This window comes from Labrus mixtus, chromosome 2 (genome assembly GCF_963584025.1).
Source record: "Labrus mixtus chromosome 2, fLabMix1.1, whole genome shotgun sequence".
Classification (NCBI taxonomy): Eukaryota; Metazoa; Chordata; class Actinopteri; order Labriformes; family Labridae; genus Labrus; species Labrus mixtus.
In genome coordinates, this window is record NC_083613.1 from 17,318,859 (window position 1) to 17,334,678 (window position 15,820).

The 15,820-nt window shown below is 40.9% G+C and overlaps 1 long non-coding RNA gene across 1 annotated transcript in view; it reads left to right on the top strand.

The window, feature by feature from the left end:
- The first annotated feature begins 1,238 nt into the window (after positions 1-1,238).
- Positions 1,239-15,820, top strand: part of LOC132987045 (uncharacterized) — a 173,749-nt gene continuing 159,167 nt past the window's right edge. The window contains exon 1 of the long non-coding RNA XR_009675575.1: positions 1,239-1,368. This is a non-coding gene — a long non-coding RNA (uncharacterized LOC132987045). The remainder of the gene's footprint in view (positions 1,369-15,820) is intronic.

Below are 15,820 nucleotides of genomic sequence, written 5' to 3' on the forward strand. Positions count from 1 at the left end.
CCTGCTTTTGTTGCTACAGATCAAAGCTGATTATTTGAATGCTTCTGTGTGTTGTGTCCAAATGACCCCACTCCCACAGTAATGGTAATCCCCCTGTTAATAATGAGCTCCATGTGATTGCGTGTGTGAAGGTATTCAGTCAAGTTCTGCTGCTCAATGCTGGTTCATGATGAGAACAGAGAGCTGAAGAAGATGATGAGTCTGGGTTTCTTTGGAGAGGTGCTCCATCACAGGGTAAAGACATGTGACATAATGGTGTGTCTGGGCTCACTTCGCTCTCTCTGTCCCTCCTAATGTGTGGGTTTCTGGACAGTGGGACACACACGCTCAAAAAATACTCATGCACAAATGACACTGGAGCAAATCGATAGCTCTGAAGCTGACCAGCAATGACGTCAGCTGCACATTTGGATCTCCCTCTTTTCTCTCCGAGCCTCCGCTCTCTGCGTGTGTGTGTGTGTGTGTGTGTGAGAGAAGGACATACACAGAGAACCTGCCTCCCTGCCCCTTTGCACTGACGCGCACTTCTGAGGCGCGTTGCTACGTGCCCAGATTGGAAATCAGCTGCGCGCCGCTGCGTGAGGAGGCAGGCAATAAGTTGCAGAAGTGATGGAGAAAGGGCGGTGCTTCCCCCCGAAACTCCGCACACTTTCTGAGCCTGAACATTATGTAATTATTTCCGCCTCTGGAGACTTGAGTGGGCTGCAGCTTCCCTCTCGTAATTCTTTATGTCTAAAGAATTACGGCGAATGCTTCCACTAGAATGCCATATTGATTCGATTAGCTGGAGAAGGAGTCTATTCTGCTGTATGATATTTCTGAAAATTGTCTTTACAGTAAGAGTAAAAAAAAAAAGCTCAAACATAATATATGCAAGACAGGAATGGATTATTATGGGTATTTGGGTGGGGATAAAAATAGCTCAATTAACACAAGGTCGACAGAAACGGTCTTCAGAGAATCACAGATGCGTGAAGTCCCGGTGGGAATATTACTGTGATATTTAAGCCGGGCTTCCTTTGGCATTTCAAACATGCACATCCGACATTTTTAAGCTTTTTATTTTTTTTTCCTGCAGGTTCTTGTCACTCTTATGAAATGAGGAACGGCTGTTACCCCGATTCAACATCACCCCTCTGCCCCTCACTCTCTCTCTTCTGTCTCTCATCCCTCCTCTTACGTACCCTCTCTCTCCCCTCTCCCTCCTCTCTCTCTCTCTCTCTCTCTCTCTCTCTTTGCTGGAACGCACGGACCTCCGCCGCTGCCCAGGGATAATACTCTCGCTTTCTCCGTCTGTGCCGCTGCAGAACGGACCGTAAAGCTGCATGCTGCCTCTTCATCCCCGCTGAAACCCAGACTCCGATCAAGGTAAGGTGAGTTAAAAACCTACGCTGTGTGGTGTCCAAGCTGGGCTCAACAGCTGAATATGTTTTGGAAAAGGAATGGGTGTGCTTCTGCACTTGTGGGATGCATGGTGTGCGCGCTCGCGGCACACGCGTGAGGCCACGCTATTGGGTCGTGGTTTCGTGGATCGCAAGGAAAAGTGTGGAGCAGGCTTAAGTCTACTTGTTTCCCCCAAATGCTCTTTTTTCTTGTGACCATGAAGCTTCAGATGGTCCCGCGTCGTTGTTGGGTTGAGGGTCCAGTCCTCTGACACTTATGGCATAAAGAAGTAGAGGATGGACAGTGGATAGGGAGAAGATTTGGAGAAGAAAACAACGGAAATAAAAGAAGGGTTTAAATATTTAAACAATTGTTGCAGGCATGACCTATTGACTATCTATTCATTCTTAATAGATGGCCAAAGGGCAGCTTTATCTTTTTCGCCTCAGAGTGTGTGTTTCTATATGGAGGATCAGGAGATCCCGGGCTAATGCGCTCTGAGCGGGGAGGTGTTGCTTGTTGACTCGGAGGAGGCGGCTGCATGTGAGCGTGTGTGTAGCGGCAAAATCCGCATGTGTGTGAACCATCATTGTAGAGACTGTGTGACTGCTTGCAGAGAAAGGGAGAGTGCGCAGCAGAGATGGCTGAAAAAGATGCGTGCGTGAACTGCGTGCACACACGAGTGCCTGTGCTCGAGTTATCAATTTCCATATCAAAGTGGTTGTTTCGATACATTTTGCATTATTGAGGACGGAAGAGAGGGAGGGAGGCTACAGCCTGCAACACAAACCTCATTCAGCAGGAGAGTGCGCTTTTCGGGACGGAGGGGAAATAGAGATGAGAGATGAGAGAGACATGGAGAGGGGAGATGGCAGATGAGAAAGCGAAGGGGGAGATGGGGGTGAGAGGGGAAGAAAGGGAAAGAGAGGAGGGGGGGTGATGGCGTCCTACACCAGCACTCTCTGCCAGGCGTTTGATTTATCGCCTCTCCAATGCGCACTGACGCACAAAGCTGCGGGTCCCGCGCTCTTACTCGCTGTCATCTCATCGACTGATCAGGATGATCTTAGGTTGACGGTTGGCGACCCATCTGGCCACGGGGAACACACCCTCACCCAGATAGGGCACCCTCTTAAACCCCTCCTTTTGCTATCACCGCGCGACCCCACAGACCAACATACACGTGCGGACGGATGATTGTCACCGTGAGAGCAATCCGGACTGATACGATGTGACAGAGCGAGCCAATGGACATGCAGCGATGACATGTTTTGAATCCAATGAGATTGCCTCCCAGTCGCTCTGCAAGTTGGATACATTCATTTATGCATCTCGTTGTGATGGTGCGTGAGTGGCTCAGTGCCGTGCCGTGTCGGGATATTGGAGGACCATGCTGCAGACTGCTGGAACGAGAGCCAATTATTAAAAGGCTCACAAAAATGTTAGGACAGGAGTTTAAACATCCACTAAAACAAGTACATCATGTTTCTAATAACACTGATCCAAATAACTTTTCCTTTCTGTCATTTTTAACAGGTTTTGTTCCCCTTTCTCCTAACTTGTTACCTCCATTTACATTACTATATTGGACTTCCCTCTTCTCGTTAATGCTTTTTCTCTATAGTCTTTCCAACAATCATCCTCCCTCTTGTTGTCCCCGTTTACATTGACCCCACCTACACCACAAACTGCATCTTTATTATATAACAGTGTTCTTTATCAGCAATAACATAATCATCTCAATTATTTTCTTTCTTAATTCTAACTCTTTTATCAGTGCCATCAAAGTCACCACCACTAACTTACTCATTATACTTTCCATCATCATCATCATCATCACCATATTGATGTCAAAATCCCCCTTTTATACGTGACTCATATAATATTCCCTACCTCTATATCTAATCATCATTAGTCCTTTTTTTAATCAACCTTACCCTCTTATTATCTCCTCGTTATCATCTACATTATCATCAATGTTGTCATTTCCATTAATAAGGGATTTGGCAATTATTTCCTCAATGGATTATTCTGCTAATCATTTTCTTGATAAAGTGATTGAGCTTTTGATCTTTAGAACATCAGAAAACGGCTCACTATGTTCACAACTATTCTGCAGCACTCCCACTGATTATTATTATTAAGGAGAGAATGTAAAGTATTTTTACAGTTCAGAACCCCCAAATATTCATAACTACAACATGAAGAAAAAGGAAACGCAGGAAAAATTGTCACCTGGGAAGCTTAAAGAGAAATAATTAAATATTATTTTAAATCGATTAACCAGCTAATCAATTATCAGAAGCCAGAATTTCTATTGAACAATCAACCGATCAATCCGACAATGATTCCAGCTCTACATTTGATATTGCCATCGCTTACTTTACCATCATCTGCTTTCACTATTGACATAAATACTCGTATTTCATCTTCTTTTTTAAGCAAATCGAAGCGCATGAGTAAAGATTCATTTATATCCTATCTATCAAAGCGTCTACTGCCTTCATTGTCATCAATATATTTTTGCATTATACTACATTATAACAGATTCCATACGAGTTGGATTTCATAAAGTCCACCTCCTCTCCTCTCTGGCGTTGAAATATGACTGTGTAACTATCAGCAGGCAGAGGTATATTAATGCCCACAGGCCTCATTCATAAATCTTCTATGGGGGCAACAGGTGAACAGGCAATAGGAGTCAAACACAGGAGTAGAAGTCCACACATGCACACACACACACACACACACACACACACACACACACACACACACACACACACACACACAAATGTATACTATATCCAACACATGCTTCAGTTGGTTTTTCTCATGGTTCAAGGTCAGCCTGCATTTCTTTGCGTGGGTCCAGAGGGCATGTATAATTCAATTTATAAAAAAACGTAAAATAAAAACTTAGATCGAAAACATCATGCGATATGATGTTTTTTTTTTTTTTAAACAAAAAAAACACCATAGGGTCTACATTATATACATGTGATGTTCCACTGGGTTGGATATAAGCTCCCTTGGGAACACAGTCAGTCAAATGAAACTGCGAGAAAGGGCATGATCAAAGAAACAAAAATGAAACCGAAAGCAGATTACAGGAGGGAGAAGACAAACTAATGAGGGGAGGAAGAAAACGTAGGTGCAGGAGAGCCCTGAAGAATGCTGAACACTATCTGCAGGTTCCACAAAGCCAAATGCATTACTTAATAACACCTTTTAAAATGCTACGGAAAAAAAAACAAGACTGTGCTAACAAACATCACTAATGACAGTTCTGAGACTGAACATTGGCAATTAAAGAAGGAGGACATAGGGGAAATTAATTTGCAAAGGACAAAGTCCAATTATGTGTAATTAACGGAATCAAGAGAGGAGAAAACAAGTCTATAATTTCTAGACATTTTGGGGATGTGGTTGCCTGGAAGCTTGACAACTGAAGTCAAAGGGGACAAGTCTCAGCAATAGGGGTAAACATTTCTCCTTTACAAGACGATTCGATCCGACTTGATTTTCTAGGGCTACGATACGATTCTGCTTAGAGAAACGCTGTTGTGGTAAAACAAAACAAAACAGGAATAATGAAAACAATTGAAGACATAATTTTTTCTTCTTTTATAATTTCTTGGATTTTCATTACGGTACGCTTTGGAAAATGCTTTGTTTGTTTCTCAGTTACTACACTCAGATGTCACTCACAACAAAGGGAGTCAAACCGGCAGTAGCTCACGGCCAACTTCCACCAGATGCGTGTCCGGTCCGTCACCGCTCCGGTCCGGCAGCGGAGGTGATAGGTTTTCATTTTATTCAATGTGTGTGCTTCCACTGGGTCTGCTTGCGCTGCGTCTCAGCTCTGTCTGAGCTCCGGCAGTCCAGTGCCCTCCGCAGCAGATAGGCCTACGTAGGTTTCTATTTTTGCCGGATGCCGGAGCCCGCCGCATCAATTTAGAACACAAAAGAACAAGAGTGACGGGAAGTCAGACACCGATACAACATTAAAACATCTTTATAATTCTAAAAATAATTTTCAAAATAAAACACTCCGTTGTAACGGTTCAGAAAAATGACCGTTTGTGTGTTTGTTTATGTGTTTATAAGGTTTATAAAGAGTTTTATACCACATACATCGTATTATCTCGCACTGTCACAAGTTAGTTTGTTAAATTATCGCGGGAATTCCTTTGTCTCGGCACTCAAGCTGACGGCTGTGCTCTCCGTGCTGCGGACGGAGAACGCAGCCGGTGGGTGTTGACGGACGGGGGTGCACGCAGCCGAAACGGACCAGAGCGGACACGCAATGCACACGGTCTGGTGGAAGTTCGGTGTTAGTCTGTAGGGACTTGGGTTGGGAAGCAGAGAAGTTCAAGCCCCGATGCGGACCATATTATTGAAGTTGGTCTGGTTGCTGGAGGGGTGCCAGGGCACTTACCGAGCACTGCCGACGTGCCCTTGAGCAAGGCACAGAACCCCCAACCGCTCTGGCCTGCTCCCTGTGTAGCAGTCCCACTCTGACATTTCTCCATTAATGTCCACAGGTCCTGTTTTTGCATTTGTGTAATTTGGGCCTGTGTGTGTGAGAAGAACATCTCTCAATAACAGTGTAAGACAGAATTTCCCTCAGGGATAAATAAAGTTAGTAAAATCCTAGCTTTAAGGCTGCACGACCGTGCAAAATGAACATTCATAAAGTGAGCGACAGAGTGCAGCGTTTTAAAAGCCTGGCACGAGTTATGTGACTGACAGCTGATACGTGGTTAAGTTATACACAAAAACTTCTGGGCTTAGTGTAGGATTGCACATAGGGGTGAACCAGCTTTGATACCCTGGGTTTGTTGAACTATCATTGTAGGAGAAGCCCCTGGTCTCAAGTCATACATTGTTTGACCCATCCCTTGCATTGATTTGCAATTGTAAATTAGAACCCCAAAATTGTTGGCTGAGCGTCAAATACTGCAGCAGATGGGTAAAGATTACCGAGGTTACACAAGAATAGTTGTGCATTACTTTTCAAAGGCACAAGTTAAAACGGTGACTGAGTGAATTTTGTCTGCAAAGATTAAAACAGAAATTGTCCAGCAAGCAACTTTTGCAAAAATATGTTTTAAATAGAGTCCAATGACTTGTGAACAAGGAGGAATTAAAAGGTATCTCTCTTAGTTCCAATGTAGGACTTTACTTGAGTGGTTTAGACACACTCTGGAATACTCTGGATCACTAAAAAACACCCAAGCACAATTTGTAAGCCCCCATCTTCCAGAGGCAACCATAATCTCTGTGATCCACACAAACACACAGCACACAGATGGGTAGCATTCAGACAGCTACTATCACTAATCAGGAGAGAAAGTCGAAGCACAAATCAATATTGATTTCTCTCAACACCTACTAGCTGCAATCTCTGACCAGGACAAAAATAGAACTCGACTCAGGCGATGAGATTTCTCTCTAAAAGCAAAAAAAAAAAGAAAAGCTTATGGTTTCAACAGTGCAACATCATTATGTTTGAAGAAAGAAAGACATCGAGCCTCAGAAGCACATGTGGCCTATTATCCATTTTGCGCTCTAAGAGAAGAGTTTTTCTTGCAGTGTTGTAAAATCTGCCTAAAATGATAGAAATCAAACAATGTCTAATATTTTCAGTCTGAAATCAAAGTTTCAACAGCCAAGAACACTTTATTGTGTTTATTTGTATCATAACTAAAATATACACTTACTGGATTTTTGTTGAAAAAGATTGTCTGATCCATTAGATTTGTAATTATAGTTAAAAAAACCCAGTTACACCTTGAATCAAGTATGACATCATCAAAGCTGCACTGCATGGCTTGACTCCATTACACTTTTGAGGCTTGCCGCTTGTTCTGCTGATAGAATTTATTGATTTCTTGTAAAGCACTAGAAAACATCCTCCCTCTTAGCAATCTCAATACGCAGGTTGGACACAGCTTTGCTCACACTGGCAAGCAATTTGCACCAACACAGCATATGGGGTATTTCACTTTGAACACATCTTCAATATAAGCCTCAGAAAATAAGACTACCCCTCGTAATGATCTCTGTCGAGCATATCGCATTTTAGCATCGTTTCATTACCAGAAATAGTCCATACCAACAAGTATGGAAAGGCACATTGAATGAACAGTTACAGAAAGGGTATGAGTGAATTGTTGTTCTTGTAAAACATGCAATGCTTCTTTCACATAGACAGCAACAAGCTTGTAACGTCACTAGATGTGTGAGTTGCTGGAATAACAGTTTGCTGACTGCATATTTAGTAGCTCTATAGAATGCACAATTACGTGCAGAACTGCAGCTGGCATAAACCAAAAGTTCTGCAACACTTGTTACTCGTAAAAATCAGAGACTGCAAAACCGAGTTTTGAAGCCCAATGATGGCGGTCGCCTTACTTTCGGTCAAGCTAGAAACAGGCAGAGGTGGAGCTGAGGAGGGCCTTAGCCTCATAACAAACAGCTGCAACGCACCCGCTTGCAGTCATCTCAGTCACGCACCCAATTAGGAATAGCTCTTATCCATCATAAGGTCAGAATGGACGAGTTACAAAAAAATCCACCAGCTGGGTGTTTATATGCTCAACACTCCCAGAACTGCAGTATTTGCATTGAGTTTCTGCATCATCTTCTCCTTAATTCTCTGTCTCTGCCCTTATGTAGAAAGAGTTTTCAATCCAAAACAGGACCAGCAGCACTTCCAAAAGTCTTAAGGCTCTAAAACACCATAGTATGAACGCCACTTGGAACATTGCGAAAGTTGTGTTTGAAAACTAAAACACGTTGATGTGCTCTACAATAACATCCTGTATTGTTTTTGTTGGTTTCTGGACTCAGAACAAGACTTGCATCAGTTGAATGTAACTCTTTTTGAAGCATTAGAGATGGACAATGACGAGCAGAGCCAATGTGTGTCCTGCAGTGAAGCAGGCAGGGTGAACTGAGCTGACAGTCGGAGGTCAGACAGACAGAGAGCGGGGCAGTGGGAGACAGCCTGGCAAAGATCACGGTCTGAAAGTGAACCTAGAGCACAGGTAAACACAGGATTCTACAGGAGTGAAGAAAACACAAAGATATATCTTTAATCAAAGCTTATGTCAGCCTTGACTAAAAATCCACATTGGCAAACTGAGCTAATTGGCAAAGACTGAACTGTACAGCCGAGGTATATATATACTGCAGAGGCTTGATGTGTGGATGGATGGCTAGTAGTCAGGTTGATTGGCAGTAGCAGTGGAATCACTTACCACACCCAGATAAGCACACACTGAAAGAGAGAGAAAACAAACAAGAACCACACAGGAAAGCTAGGATTAAAAGAGGCAAAGCTGACACCATGAATAATTAGACTCTTTAATGTAGTTAAATGTTCACTCTACCAGTGTTGTTCTAGTTTACTGTACATTGACTTGTATTTGGGCTTTTGTTTTGGCAGAAAATGTTTAAAGTTCAAGCTGATAATACGGATTGTGTATAAACTAAAGAAACACTTTTTTTCACTTGTTTTTCTCTGCTTTAGATGTCAAAAATCAAACAACGTTTACCCCCACTGAATGACCAACAAAAGCTTCTGGGAGCAATTGGCAACTTTTCAGAGTTTCCTGTGTAGCCAGCAGTTACAGATAGAGGCCTCTGGCCAAGACTTCCTCTTCTGTGTTTTACCTTTTTTTTTTTACAGTTTGAATAGCAGCATGATAAATGAGAATGGGGTTAGTGTAGAGAGATCAAGTAAGAGTGGATTGTTCGCTGCACTTATATCTGTGTATTAATATCAGTTAAAGCTAAATCACAGTTAGCCAATCGCCAATGGGTTCCCAGATTTCAAAACAGCTGATGTGTTCTGCCCCTTTTGCTCTCTACACGGACTGTACAGCCAATGTCTGCTGAAACAATAGCAGATACTAACTCGTCCTACAATAGAAAACTAGAACACTTCTGACACCAAAATCCTTCCCAGTGGATATTCATAATCACACCTACAGTATATGTAAAAAGAGATAAAGTGTTTGTGTATCCATGTAACTCATGAAAGTTGTACATTTTCAATAACCAAATGGTTTGTAATAGAAGAGAGTCCTCACCCCACCTCTCATAGTTCACCACCTTTAGCCAGTGCACTTTAGGATCAGCTCAACAAACAGCCTGACCTTGGAGACAAATCTAGAAATAGAAAAAAATTGTTTGATTGTAAATGACAGGTACTCCATGTGTCTGTCTGTATTTGTGGCAGCCCATGGTGTTCTGCCTCATGGTCATTCCTTTCTTTCTCAACACAAAAACGGATGGACAAAAGATGGATAGTGCAAGAAAAAGAATGATGCATTCCAGTGTTAGCTGAGCTGTTTGTCTGCAACAATGAAGCTAGGAACAGGGAGGAAGAATCTTATCGCTTCACAAATGTTTGTTTTTCTGCCATTGTGAAATGCCAGGCTGTGGCTGGTGGCGATAAGTTAGGGAAGAAAAACACCATTTGGCTGCTTTTTTAGATGAATGCAAAAGAAGGTTTGGCCTTAGGGAAGAAGTAAAAGACTTTGAGCTTTGCAGAATTGTTATGGTGAGGTGATGATTTTCAGAAAATACTGCAGGACCCTTTGGAGATATACAACATTATATAGAACCTTAACAACAAAAACCATGAAAAGTCCCAACAACAGATGTTTATAGAGTCAAAGTAGCGATGGTTGGAAGTCATTTTAATATTTGGGACAGATTTGTAGCTCACTTATAGTTTGAGTGATGGTCAGTAGAAATAGGTTTACAAACGGTTCCACAATATAAAACTTTTGCAGTCTGACTCTTTGACAGCTATTAAGTACAAACAAGTTCAAACATTTCATACTTTAGAGCATGTTCTTATTGTCGTTGTGCTAAAATTTCCCTGGCCGTCTTATATTCACGCCCCTTTTCCCACTCTAGTCCAGTTGGTGGGAGTAATGGACTCAATTTTGGTATCAAGCTCTTTTCCTATGAAGCCTAAGAGTTTATTTGCTTGTATTTGAAGATTGACAGGTTATAGGTTATAGGTGTTTACAAGGAGGATTAAGGCCCAAGCTCCACCGTTTCGCCTGTTTCGTGATTGAAAGTTAGGTGGATAAAACCTGTGTATGGCGACCACCATTCTTTGGCTTAATAACGCCCCTTCAGAAACCTTTGGGTAAAGCATCATTAAGAATACATCCATGTTTTATACAGTCTATGGCTAAAACATAAGGAATTTAATGAACTGTTCTATGCTGGCTTCCTTCAAAGAACTGTGATTCTCATCATTAAATCCCTGTAAGCAACGCTCCTCATCTAATGCTGCTGCCGGTGGCTGTTCTGCAGTGCTTCTATGAATATGTATTGTTTTAACCATTATCCCAGAGGATGTAGCGTCTGTATGCCAGATATTTTGTTCTGTTTCAGGCTCAGGGCAAATTGTTGAACTAATGACAAAGAGTGTTTGAATTTAGTTTAATTTTGTGAAATCATTTACTCTGATATCCGTTACTGAATGTTTCTACACAATTCTGCTGTTTGTAGTTGTACATCTACAGGATGGGCTTCCGTTACTGCTTTTCTGTGGGATTTATCATGCATCTTATGTCGTATTTTTTAATTTGACTGCCTGTAAGTGACCACATTCAAACATGCATCACATATTCATTATTTCTCCCTTCAAATCCTGTGTCCTCAGTATATTCTCAAATTGATCATTTTTATACTAAATTCAATTCACATTTAAATCATACCGGCAGTTTTCTGAAGAGAACATGACATTTTACATAAAAACAGGACACATCAAGTTCTGTGTGCAGTGTTCAGTGTGTGACGATTAACCATATGTCTCAGTTACAATTCAAACGGGTGGATTTTCCCAAAAAATACTGATCAAAGCGCGCCCTTCACATGGTCCATATCTAACATGTTAGTTAAAATGCTTCCTTCTAAACAAACCTAAATCACTTTTGGATCAGCCTCGCTATAAAATGAGAAAAGAAGGGGGAGGGGAGGCGTGCGACGATGGAGTATGGGTATATACTGGTTCGAAAGTTGTATAATATACCCAAAAAACTTTAATTTAAGGGGAGATTACTGTGTTTCTCAATACGCAAAGTTTATAGATTTGAAACTGTTTCATGGAAGAAACACAGGACATTTCTGTCTTTACAAACTTCCCTTTGTGATTTACAATGGCGTATTTTAAGGACAATGTAGCACACTGTACTTTGGGATTGAAATGGATGAGCAATCTTTAATGTTCTTCATCCTGTGTGTGTCTCATACAGTATAGCCTGCGGGAACACTCAACGTTTCTGCTGTAAGTTCCTCCTAGGGTAAAAACTTGTTTATGGAGATGGCAGCAGAATCTATCGGGAGTTGATGATGTGTTGAATAAAGTCATTGTTTCGCTCCCGGACTTCTCACTCTGTTTTGGGCACACACCCAAACACACCCAAACACACCCAAACACACACACCTTCACTCTGTCCTGTCTTTTTTCCAGTGTATCTGTTTTGTAAAATGCATCTTGTTGCCTAAAATCTTCATAATATTTTGCTAAGTTGCCTCAGGTGCTGATTTGAAAAATAAAATGGAAGAAAAAGGTTGTAGGGAATGAAAAATAGATAAAAAATGCAAATTAGGGTAGAGTTATGAAATGAAAGGATGTGCTTTTAGAGCTGAAAGAAATTGGCCTGAAGAAACGGCTTCTGACTTGAGTTTTTCTCCATTTTTTTTATAATGCACCTTGTTTGTCCTCTTTATTCTGAAATTCACAGGACACGGAAATATTCAGCTGTTTAAGAATTCCCTGGTCCTGGAAAGACCCTGCATCTGTTCTGTGTTAGCACTTCCTCTGTCGTTCTACAGGTTTGCAAAACAAAACATTTGCCTTTTCCTAGCTTACAGAGATGGACAATGGCAAAACAGGATTTTTACTGATAAACTCCCTTTGAGGACGAGGCAAAGGAGTTCCAAAAGTTCAGCAACAGTTCAGTGAAAATGGGGGAAATCTGATGAACAGAATTTCGTTATTTAAAAAAAAAAAAAAAAAAAGTAAAATATCTAGATTTTCTTTGCAGAAAGTTCATGGTTTAAACTCTTCCAAGCTCATCTGAAGTGGTATGAATTATTCTCTGCCAAGCATAGGCCGTTCTAACTTTTATGTAGAGTCTTCATCTGAGTTTTCTGTTTCTACTTTTCATCTGCTTGGAAGTGTGGAAGAATAAATGTGTTAAGAATAAATTTAGATGGCGAGGTAGAGCAGAAGTAGAGCTCATGTTTTTAAACATGAAAGTACTTCTCACTTTAATATTGCTGAATTTGCACCCAAAGTACCCTCTCATGCATTTCACTGCTCCAATCCTACAAAGTTTTCCTTTTTTTAACTGAAATGTTGTATCCTTCATACAATTATTTTTGAAAAAAAAATTAATGTAATCTCCACAGCCTCATAAAAAAACAGCAAAACTAGATTTTCCCCAGTCTCATTTGAAGCAACAGCCAAAGCACTTCCACACAAAAGACCGGGACATTCACTATGAAGCAAAAAACATTGCTTGAGGAATGGAAGAGGAAGGCATTTTTATAAAGGATGTTTTTTTTCCCAATAAGACCCAAACTCTTCCATCAGAACTGCACATGATGGTTGAAACTAAAAAAAAATACACAAGGATCACATTACTTTATTCCTTTTATCTCCATATTCCTCCACCTTTATTCCTATGTCGGGTTAAACTCAGCATGGCAGCAGCTTGGATGTTTAAATATGTAGAGAACTCCAGAGCGTCTGCAGTGCTACAACTCGATGAGCAGTACGCCTTTCCACACCTGAGATCTTAAAAAATTCAGGTTGAAGCAGTGCATTTGCGTGCACCGCAGACTGAGGCGGGTATGTATCGGATGTCTCCGACACAGCGGCAATGATGTACTGTAAGGTGGCTCCTGCTGTCACAATGCAGCAAATGTGATGTGCTAACAGAGCCTCACCTGAAATTTTAAATCGGATGTAGTAGTTCCCCTGTGAGAGCTGCTCCAGCTCTGCGTCTTGGCCCTGTTTCTCTCACTCCTTTCTGATCCGAATTCATAAAAGCATAGAGACAAAAACACATCTTCCAACTTCTATGGTTTGACAAGGTGGGATGGGTGGAGAAAGAAGCCGCAGTAGATTACAAGAATACATAATTTGGCCATCAGCAAAAAATGATGATAAAACGTTTGTTTCTTCTAACGAAGAGACATGCAGAGATACTTTTTTGTTACAAAGTTCAAAGGCAGTTCAACTCATCTGCCAAACATTTTTTAAATATATATACATAACAGTATTATCATGCATATTATCTTAATTATACAATTGAAGCTGTCAAATGCCATCAGAATATGAGACTGTCAAATAACAGCAATCTTCCTCATTTTTTCAAGTATACATTTTAAGTTTTTTTGCCATGCTGCATGCAAAATAGTCTTTCTCCAACAGAAACATACATGTAGTGTGAAAAGACAGCAGTTTGCTTATCAGATATAACCAATAGCCCTTCAACCTCTACCAGATAGTTTTGAAGTCGACTATTTCTATCCAGGAAATTAATAGCATTGGTTATTTTGCACAGGTTATTTAAAACCTATAAAAAACTTTTCTGAACCAATTGTTGTGGTGAAGGTGGAAATTTCTGACAAATGTCAAAATTCTACAATTGTATCAAAATCAAAATCATTGAAGACTGGTTGTAAAATATCAGGGATACTCTGAGGACATATTTATATCTTGTTTTAACATGATAACTATAGTCCAGTCTGCAACATACTACCTCCTGGGGCCCGTTTCTGAAAGAAGGTTTTGTGCAAACTCTGAGTCAGTTAATCCTGAAATGAGGGAAACTATGGGTATTCCGTTTCAGAAGAGGAGGTCACTCAAACCCTAGAAAGAGGTTTAACTCCAGCCCGTTTCAGAGGGTGAGGTTATTTTAGCTCTGAGTCAGTTACTATGGTAACTGAGTCTGTGAACCTAACCTGGTCGGGAGCAGGTTAGCAGGTCCTCCCTTTTTCAGAGCCAGAAACGCCGTTTCATTTCCTCATTCTTTCATTCAGTCCGTATCACGCGCGTTAGTGAAGATTCACTTGTTGTCTAAATAAAAATCCAGGTTGTTTTAATATTAGGGTTGTTAGGGTGGCAATAGCCTACTACAGCATATAAGACAAACTATTTTATCGAACATGGCATGTCTTTTAGTCGAGCCTCGTTATGAAGGGGCTGTATTACTCCTCAGGGAATTAGAGCCTAAATTAACGTCGGGAGATGTTAATTTAATTAGGGTTATTTAATAAACTAAACAGGATAAAGGTGAGAGGACATTTAGCCTGTGTGTGTGAATACAGGATTATGTTGAGGATAAAGTTAATGCACATTCAAATAGACTCTGAATGAAGTTAACTTTAAATCTATATGAGCCTTTTATGTTCTTATATTTCATTTTGAGCTGTTTTAAAGTCGCTTTTCTTCTGCTGGATTGCATCTTAATGAAAATAAATTGTATAGGTTTAATAGCCTACCATACCAGTTTTGACCTGCAATATTATAATTCTGATTAAATATTAAATTAGCCTAATAGACTTTACGCGCTGATGCAAGCAGCTGTTTTCTCTTACACCACTTTTCTCTCCTTTGCCGCTGCGCTGCAGCAGTGTTACTTTTTTTTCCTTCTTAAAACCTGTTCGTATTCGCCGTAGCCTATGAAAATATTGATATATTTCGAGATGGTTAAAGTACGAGGATCTCTTTTTTGTCACCTGTTGCCATGGTGAATCGTAGAATCGGGGCTCCATTCATGGTGGCTTTGTATCATCGTGGTGTACGCGCTGAACACAGAGTTTACCTACTCAGAGTTGATTTAACAAATTGAAATCTGCTGATCTGGAACCGAAAACTCTGAGTTTCCCATCTGAGAGTAAATCAACTCAGAGCTCAGGGTTAGACTGAGGGTTTGTTGAACCTTCTTTCAGAAACGTGCCCCTGGTCTTTGGACTGGACTTAAACAATCTCAAGATGCTGAGTAGTTAGAAGGGGTTGGTGCACTTGTCAACAGACATTGGTAACAATGTCCTCCTCTCTTTTTTGTGCCATTGGAAGAGTTGCCCTCTACTATAACTATTAGTAACTGTACATTTTACAAAGCCTGTTAGAGCGACAGCAGGAAGAGATGGAGTCTGGTGATCTTTCTACTTTCCAGACAGAGTTTGGCTTAAGATTGTGGCAACAATGTGTGGATTCTGATTGATCCTAACGTGGAGCCATTCACAATGCAATCTGACCGCCTCCAAATGATGTCTGTCTGTCTGTCTGTCTGTCTGTCTGTCTGTCTGATCTGATTGCATCTTGATCCTAATACGTTTAAATAAAAATGCATTCACAACTGACTCTAACCTGACCTCATCCAAACAA